Below are 8,795 nucleotides of genomic sequence, written 5' to 3'. Positions count from 1 at the left end.
GCCTGAGTAACAGGCAGTTTACTTTGGGCACGTTTGTCATCCAAACTTCAAAATACTGCCCCCTACCCAAGAGAGGTTAACAGCAATACACCCATCCGTTTAAAATGTATTTAGTATACGTCAATCTAACAAACCAGGCAACTAAAAGCAACTTTCTAAATAATGTTTTGGTTAGTTTCTAGCTTGTTAGCTAACTAGCTAACATTAAGTTAGCTGGCTAGCCAGTTCAAATTATGACCATATCATATAGCTGACAATGTCTTAACTTTAGCTAAACTAGCTTACAGTAGTGAGTGTGATGTAATAAAAGCAGGGAATTCCACTGGAGAATTTTGGAACTTGGACACTGTCTCGTGGGCCTAACGTTATATTCTAATTTGACTTTGGTGCGGGTCATGTTGTTCTTCACATTACCGTCTCTGGTAAACACACTCTATATCAAATAATATCAAAGTTTATTTGTCACATGCACTGGATACAGAAGGTGTAAATCCCAACTCATAACATTACTACCCTGCATTAATCTACAGGTAGCTAAAGCTAACCAACTAGGTTCAATGTTAGCTAGCTAGCTAGCTAGCATTATACTATAACTAGCAATGCAAATGGATTTGAGATAGGAATATAAGAATAATACTACACAGATCATACACATAATGCTAGCTATCGAGCCAGCCAGCCAGCCAGCCAGCTAGCTAACAGTGCACTTTAAATTGCAATGAAAGCTGACAAAATTAGAAACATATAATATCTGAAAATGTAGCTAGCTAGACTTTCTTACCCATATACATGGATGAGCGCTTCTCTCTGTCTGTCACGGATGCCATGGTTGCCATTAGTTTGAAGATGGAATCCGGAGACAGGTGTTTTATACAACAGTCTTTTGTGTGTTCTCTTTTTGACTCCCTCTGCATATTTGCAATCAAACGCCTGAATTTTCTCCAACTCCTTAGCTATCATATGCTGCTTCCACCGGGCATTCCACTGATTTCAAAACTTGGAGAGCATTAGCAACACCTTTGCAGTTCTTCATGATATCTTTCAAAAAAGCTACGTTAGAAAGGATTACCTACACATACTGAGAAGCTCATGTTATAGACAGAAGCGTGCTACATGCCAGACCAATCCGAACTCATCTCTTGGCATGTCCTACCAATCATGGCTAGTGGGAAGGTTTCTACCTTTTTCCATGGCTCAACCAACTAGGCTCAAATTTAACAATTTTATTTGTATTTACAGATGGCATACAAGTTTGTTAATAAGGCACAAGAAAGAAAGTTCACAATTTCCAGATGGCATTTCGGACAAAAAACGAATTTTGATAAAAATGAATCATTATGTTCAAATGCCTCTCCTGTGAAGTAGTGGCACGCGACATACTCCTAGTTTCCTGAAACAAGTTACATATGCTTTCTTGGCAGTATGGTTTGTTAGCAGAGATGAAAGACAGAGAGACATAAACAAAGATACAGTATATTGTTGTAATTTTGCCAGCAGTAGCAACATACGCTGCATTGAAATAACTTGCTCCAAAAGGTCAGAGTGGATATCAGATGAACATGATTGGAAAGGTGAAGGATTTCACTGTGTGGAGAATGATGTTGTAATAATCATTACAGTGGGTGAATAGCAATATCCCAGCCATAAAAATCTACTTGACCTTGGTAATGCTCATCAATGGTCAAGTTATACACTTATAATGAATCATGTCAAACACCCAATTAGCTACTAACTGAAAATAGATCACATCTATGAATGTGATGGCCTACAGCCTCTGGGGGCTTTGAGAGTGGGGTAGATGGAGAGAGAGGAAGAGAGAGAAAAGGTTGAAAGGCATAGAGAGTTGGATGCCTGCCCCACAACATGGCAAGCATTGTGTATTTGCACCTCAGCAGCCTTCTGCCCAGACACCACTCATTACACCTTTTAAAGGTCAGCACTTTAAAAAATATGTGCTTTGACCTTTTAATCAGCCAAGGGGGGAGAAAACATTGAATCACATTTGGCATTCGTTTAACACACATTTTATCTAATATAATAATATATGCCATTTAGCAGACGCTTTTATCCAAAGCGACTTAGTCATGCGTGTATACATTTTACATATGGGTAGTCTTGGGAACTGAACGCACTATCCTGGCGTTGCAAACGCTATTCTCTACCAGCTGAACTACAGAGGCTAATCTTTGTCGTGATCATTCTACGCACATGAAGAACTGCAATTTAGACCCATGGAATATGCACTTTAAAGCTACTGTACTTCAGCAGGTACACGGTGACCATGACCCGAAAGTAGATGGTGAACTTTTTAGCCTGGTACAACTATAACCCATTAATGGGTTCCATTTCCACATTTCTTCTATTTTCCTACATTTCTGACCTGGTAAGCCATGTTGTTGACAAACACAAGCTTTTGAATGTTGCCACAAATGTTTGTGTCCTCGTACCCTAATCCATCTCTGATTAAGTGCTGATTGAGTGTGTGTTTGTGCTCAGAACATGTAAATGACAATTGTAATCAAAAGTGTGGTCTGTCTTTAATGAAGTCTGCACTCATTCACTCTCAGTGCCTGGAACACCATCTCAACACAGGAGCTTGAGAGCTGTACTGTAGCATCTAGTCGTGAGCTGGCGTTAATAACCATAGCGCTTTGTCGTTAGAATCCCAATACTCCTCTTCAGTCCTATTAAGAACACCAGCACTGTAGACACGAGTCACTCTTATTGGATGAGAGACAGAAAGTGCACTCTTTATGGCTATTTAATCAGAGGAAAAAGCAGTGAGACGGCACCAGGCACCAGGCTATGCCTCTCTTCTGCTCATGCTCTGAGCCACCTCAGAGATCAGTGGAAACTCAATTACACCGCTGCCATGCTTGTTAGTGGGGAACAATGTCAGCTCGTGATTATAAGTTGTAATGATGTTATTTTCTCCAATTAGGCCTTGTGTGTTTTTTTTCATATGCCTCTCCAGGTTCTCTAGGGAGAAGGGAAGTGACAGACAGATGGAGGAGATGCTGTGAACCTAGTGTTTTGAAGGCAGTTTGTAGCTTTTAAACGGGTCTGAATGGATCCGGTTTGATCGGCAGCTACTGTAAATGTTTTCCATTTTGGTTCTGCTTATTTGTGGTGGCTACTGAAACAGTTGCAGGAACAGGAGTTTGACACAGGCTTTTTGATTGGAAGAGGGGTGAGCAACATGAATATTCACCCCATCTCTAAACTGAATACAATAAATGAGAAGATGACTGCGTCGGGGTCAAGGCTAGAATATGCCCCCTGGATAATGAGGGTGGAAATACATTATTCTTAATGATTCGCTGTATACAATTTATCTAATGCATTTTCTTTTTCAACTAGATCTACAGTATGTTCTAAAATCACTGCTCGTTATGTCTGGTTTTGTCATATTTCATATGTATTTCTACTGTACGTATCAACTAGGGAGAACATTGCAAGGGAAAGCAGTCAAGTTATTTTACTGTCTCTAGCCGCTTGCTGTTGGAAACAGCAGCTCTTAAATTACCCCACCTTGTGTCTGCTCTGCTTATGTGCCTAGTCAGTCCAAAGACAACGAGTCATTCAGGGGCCCTGGAGACTGAATTTCACTTATTTAGCTTCCCGATTATTATCTTTCATTCCAGTATCTATCCACCCAATCAATAAATCCCCTCCCTGCTCCCCGTTCTATTTCTACGAGCCAGCCACCTCCTCGGCGCCGTGCTGACGTAGCCTGCCTAAGATATGTAGTGGGCCTCTCTCAACCCTGATATTGTGTGATAGCATTGCTCATTAGATCATTATCTATGGTGCTCCCCTTTGCTGTGTGTGAGGATATCCAGACAGAGAGATCATATTCAGGGGAGGCGCTGAATTGTTATTTGGCTGTCATTCATCATATTTTGTGGCAGTGTTATTAGGGAACATAGGGGGGAATAGGGCCGTGTAATGACAAATATCAATGGATCCTCATGTTCTTGCCTGCTGTGACAGGCTACTATCTATCTCTCTGGCACTCACCTAGTTAACATTTTTATCAAATGGCCAAGATTTGTCATTTTCCCTTCCCGGGGAGAGTATGAGTTTTCGCCGATAGTTTAGATAAAGGAGAAAGATCCAGAACACGGCCCACACTTTCCTGTGCAAATGATGAGCAATTGGTCTGAAGTGCAGCCCCCATCTGTCTGGCACTGTTGGACATGCAGTACTGTAGCCTACTTTGTTAGATAAAGGGAGGAGTGAGGGGGTGTGAAATAATAATGTTTACCATGAGAACCCATTAGCCCATTGGGTTCTTGTTATGTTGTTCACCTCATCCTCACCTGTATCAGGGTCTACCTGAGACTGTGCAGGAGGACAGGTATCTCTAGACATATTATTCAGCAGAACACACACACGCACACACACGCGCACACACACACAGACACGCACACACACACACACACACAATGTAAAAAGTAACTGCATAACTTATAAAATATATTGATTAGTGGCTACTCAAACACCTCCAACGGTCAGTACTCAACTCAAATCATAAAAGTGGTACTAACTCAAATGTCAATAATATTTCTTATCACTTAATGTTTTTGAATACTGTTAACAAATATTAGGTTATTGATAAATATAACTTTATATGTGTGTTCTGCTAATCTTAAATGTAGTTTTTTCAAGTTATGATTTTTTAAATATTTTAAAGTCAATCTACCATTTAAAAACGAATAAAGTAGTCATCAGAAACATTGATATTTTAGTAAAAAAACACTATTTATCTGTCTTGTGCTGATATAGAATCATTAAGTTTTTGCAAGTTATTGAAACATAATAGTGCAACGTGGCTCGATTTTTAGAGGACTGTGGGTAATTAATTTTTGTATTTTTTATAATACTTTTACACAATGTTGTATGCATGTTTGAAGAAAGATAAGTATATTTCAAAAATAATATTAAGCAGTTTTTTGTGCTCTGAGGTGTAATTGCTCTTGATAAACTGATATCGAAACTGTCAAGCAAATTGACGTTCAATAATGAGAATCCATTCCCACCATCAACAAGGTCATGTGCACCACTCTTAATGACAGAGGCTAATACAGCATCCTGTAATGCTTACTGCCCTACCTCCGGTTAAATCTAGACGTTCCGCTAGCGGAACACCTGCTCCAATATCCAATGATAGGCGTGGCGCGAATTACAAATTCCTCAAAAATACAAAAACTTCAATTTTTCAAACATATGACTATTTCACAGCATTTTAAAGACAAGACTCTCCTTTATCTAACCACACTGTCCGATTTCAAAAAGGCTTTACAGCGAAAGCAAAACATTAGATTATGTCAGCAGAGTACCAAGCCAGAAATAATCAGACACCCATTTTTCAACGCTAGCATATAATGTCACAAAAAACAAAACCACAGCTAAATGCAGCACTAACCTTTGATGATCTTCATCAGATGACAACCCTAGGACATTATGTTATACAATGCATGCATGTTTTGTTCAATCAAGTTCATATTTATATCAAAAACCAGCTTTTTATATTAGCATGTGACGTTCAGAACTAGCATACCCCCCGCAAACATCCGGTGAATTTACTAAATTACTCACGATAAACGTTCACAAAAAACATAACAATTATTTAAAGAATTATAGATACAGAACTCCTCTATGCACTCGATATGTCCGATTTTAAAATAGCTTTTCGGTGAAAGCACATTTTGCAATATTCTCAGTAGATAGCCCAGCCATCACGGCTAGCCATTTAGACACCGACCAAGTTTAGCCCTGATCAAACTCCGATTTACTATTTCAAAAGTTTCATTACCTTTGTTGTCTTCGTCAGAATGCACTCCCAGGACTGCTACTTCAATAACAAATGTTGGTTTGGTCCAAAATAATCCATCGTTATATCCGAATAGCGGCGTTTTGTTCGTGCGTTCCAGACACTATCCGAAATGGTAAAGAAGGGTCGCGCGCATGGCGCAATTCGTGACAAAAAAATTCTAAATATTCCATTACCGTACTTCGAAGCATGTCAACCGTTGTTTAAAATCAATTTTTATGCCATTTTCTCGTAGAAAAGCGATAATATTCCGACCGGGAATCTCCTTTTCGGCAAACAGAGGAAAAAATCACAAAGACGGGGGCAGCCAGGTCACGCGCCTAAGCCCACAGTCCCTTGATCGGCCACTTGAGAAAGGCGATAATGTGTTTCAGCCTGGGGCTGGGATGACGACATTCAGGTTTTTCCCGGGCTCTGAGCGCCTATGGACGACGTAGGAAGTGTCACGTTAGAGCAGAGATCCTTAGTAAAAGATAGAGATGGCAAAGAAGTTCCAGAAATGGTCAGACAGGCCACTTCCTGTAAAGGAATCTCTCAGGTTTTGACCTGCCATTTGAGTTCTGTTATACTCACAGACACCATTCAAACAGTTTTAGAAACTTTAGGGTGTTTTCTATCCATATATAATAAGTATATGCATATTCTAGTTACTGGGTAGGATTAGTAACCAGATTAAATCGGGTACGTTTTTTATCCAGCCGTGAAAATACTGCCCCCTAGCCATAAGAGGTTAAAATGAAATCAAATTGTATTTGTCACATGCGCTGTAGTATCCTTAGAGGCTTCTTAGATTGATGACTCATGACACGTAAGTACGGTTTAGTATTTAATTGTAACTTAGAATAACATTCTTTAATGCACCTGGCTTAAGCTACCTGAAGCTTTCTTAAATCACGGTTATATAGGCAGACATAGGAAATAGCCACGGATAGCGGAAAGCAAACCCCCGTCTTGAGTCAATACTTCCATCTATTGGTAAACATAAATATACCAGGTTACTACATGCTCCAAATACAACAAGTGTAGACCATACCTTGAAATGCTTACTTACAAGCCCTTAACCAACAATGCAGTTCAATAAAAAATATTAACTAAATAAACTAAAGTAAAAAAAATCAAGAAAAAAATATCACAATAAAATAACAATACCGAGGCTATATACAGGAGGTACCGGTACCGAGTCAATGTGCGGGGGTAGAGGTTAGTCTAGGTAATTTGTACATGTAGGTAGGGGTAAAGTGACAATGCATAGATAATAAACAGTGAGTAACAGCAGTGTAAAATCAAAGGGGGGTGGCAATGTAAATTGTCCGGGTGGCCATTTGATTAATTGTTCAGCAGTCTTATGGCTTGGGGTTAGAAGCTGTTAAGGAGCCTTTTGGACCTAGACTTGGCACTCCGGTACCGCTTGCCGTACGGTAGCAGAGAGAACAGTCTATGACTTGGGTGACCGGGGCTTCCTCTGACACCGCGTAGTATATACAGTTGAAGTCGGAAGTTTACATACACTTAGGTTGGAGTCATTAAAACCTCTCTGGGATATGTGGGACGCTCAACAACAGCCAGTGAAATTGCAGGGCGCCAAATTCAAAACAACAGAAATCTCATAATTAAAATTCCTCAAACATACAAGTATTATACACCATTTTAAAGCTTAACTTCTTGTTAATCCAGCCACAGTGTCTGATTTGAAAAAGGCTTTACGGCGAAAGCATACCATATGATTATGTTAGGTCAGCGCCTAGTCACAAAAAAACATACAGCCATTTTCCAGCCAAAGAGAGGAGCCACAAAAAGCAGAAATAGAGATAAAATTAATCACTAACCTTTGATCTTCATCAGATGGCACTCATAGTACTTCATGTTACACAATACATGTATGTTTTGTTCGATAAAGTTCATATTTATATCCAAAAATCTCAGTTTACATTGACGCGTTATGTTCAGTAATGTTTTGCCTCCAAAACATCCAGTGATTTTGCAGGGAGCCACATCAATTTACATAAATGCTCATCATAAACGTTGATATAAGATAGAAGTGTTTTACATAGAATTAAAGATACACTTATCCTTGATGCAACCGCTGTGTCAGATTTCAAAAAAGCTTTACGGCAAAAGCACACCATGCAATAATCTGAGTACAGCGTTCAGACACCAACACAAGCCATACAGATACCCGCCATGTTGTGGAGTCAACAGAAGTCAGAAATAGCATTATAAATATTCACTTACCTTTGATGATCTTCATCGGAATGCACTCCCAGGAATCCCAGTTCCACAATAAATGTTTGTTTTGTTTTGATAAAGTCCATATTTATGTCCAAATACCTCCTTTTTGGTCGCGCGTTCAGTTCACTATTCCAAATGCAGAAGGCGCATGCACTAAGTCCAGACGAAAAGTCAAAAAAGTTGCATTACAGTTTGTAGAAACATGTCAAACGATGTATAGAATCAATCTTTAGGATGTTTTTATCATAAATCTTCAATAATATTCCAACCGGACAATTCCTTTGTCTTCAGAAATGAAAAGGAACTCAGCTCGCTCTCACGGCTGTGCGCATGACTGAGCTCATGCCATTTTTCCAGACACCTGATTCCAATAGCTCTTATTCTCTCCCCATTCACAGTAGAAGCCTGAAACAACGTTCTAAAGACTGTTGACATCTAGTGGAAGCCTCAGGACATGCAATATGACCCCACAGACACTGTATATTGGATAGGCAATCACTTGAAAAACTACAAACCTCAGATTTCCCACTTCCTGGTTGGATTTTTCTCAGGTTTTTGCCTGCCATATGAGTTCTGTTATACTCACAGACATCATTCAAACAGTTTTAGAAACTTCAGAGTGTTTTCTATCCACATCTACTAATAATATGCATATCCTAGCTTCTGGGCCTGAGTAGCAGGCAGTTTACTCTGGGCACCTTATTCATCCAAGCAATACTGCCCCCAGATC

This window comes from Salmo salar, chromosome 12 (genome assembly GCF_965601325.2).
Source record: "Salmo salar chromosome 12, fSalSal1, whole genome shotgun sequence".
Taxonomy (NCBI): Eukaryota; Metazoa; Chordata; class Actinopteri; order Salmoniformes; family Salmonidae; genus Salmo; species Salmo salar.
The sequence above is the reverse complement of the archived record's forward strand: the minus strand, read 5'-3'. Positions refer to the sequence as shown.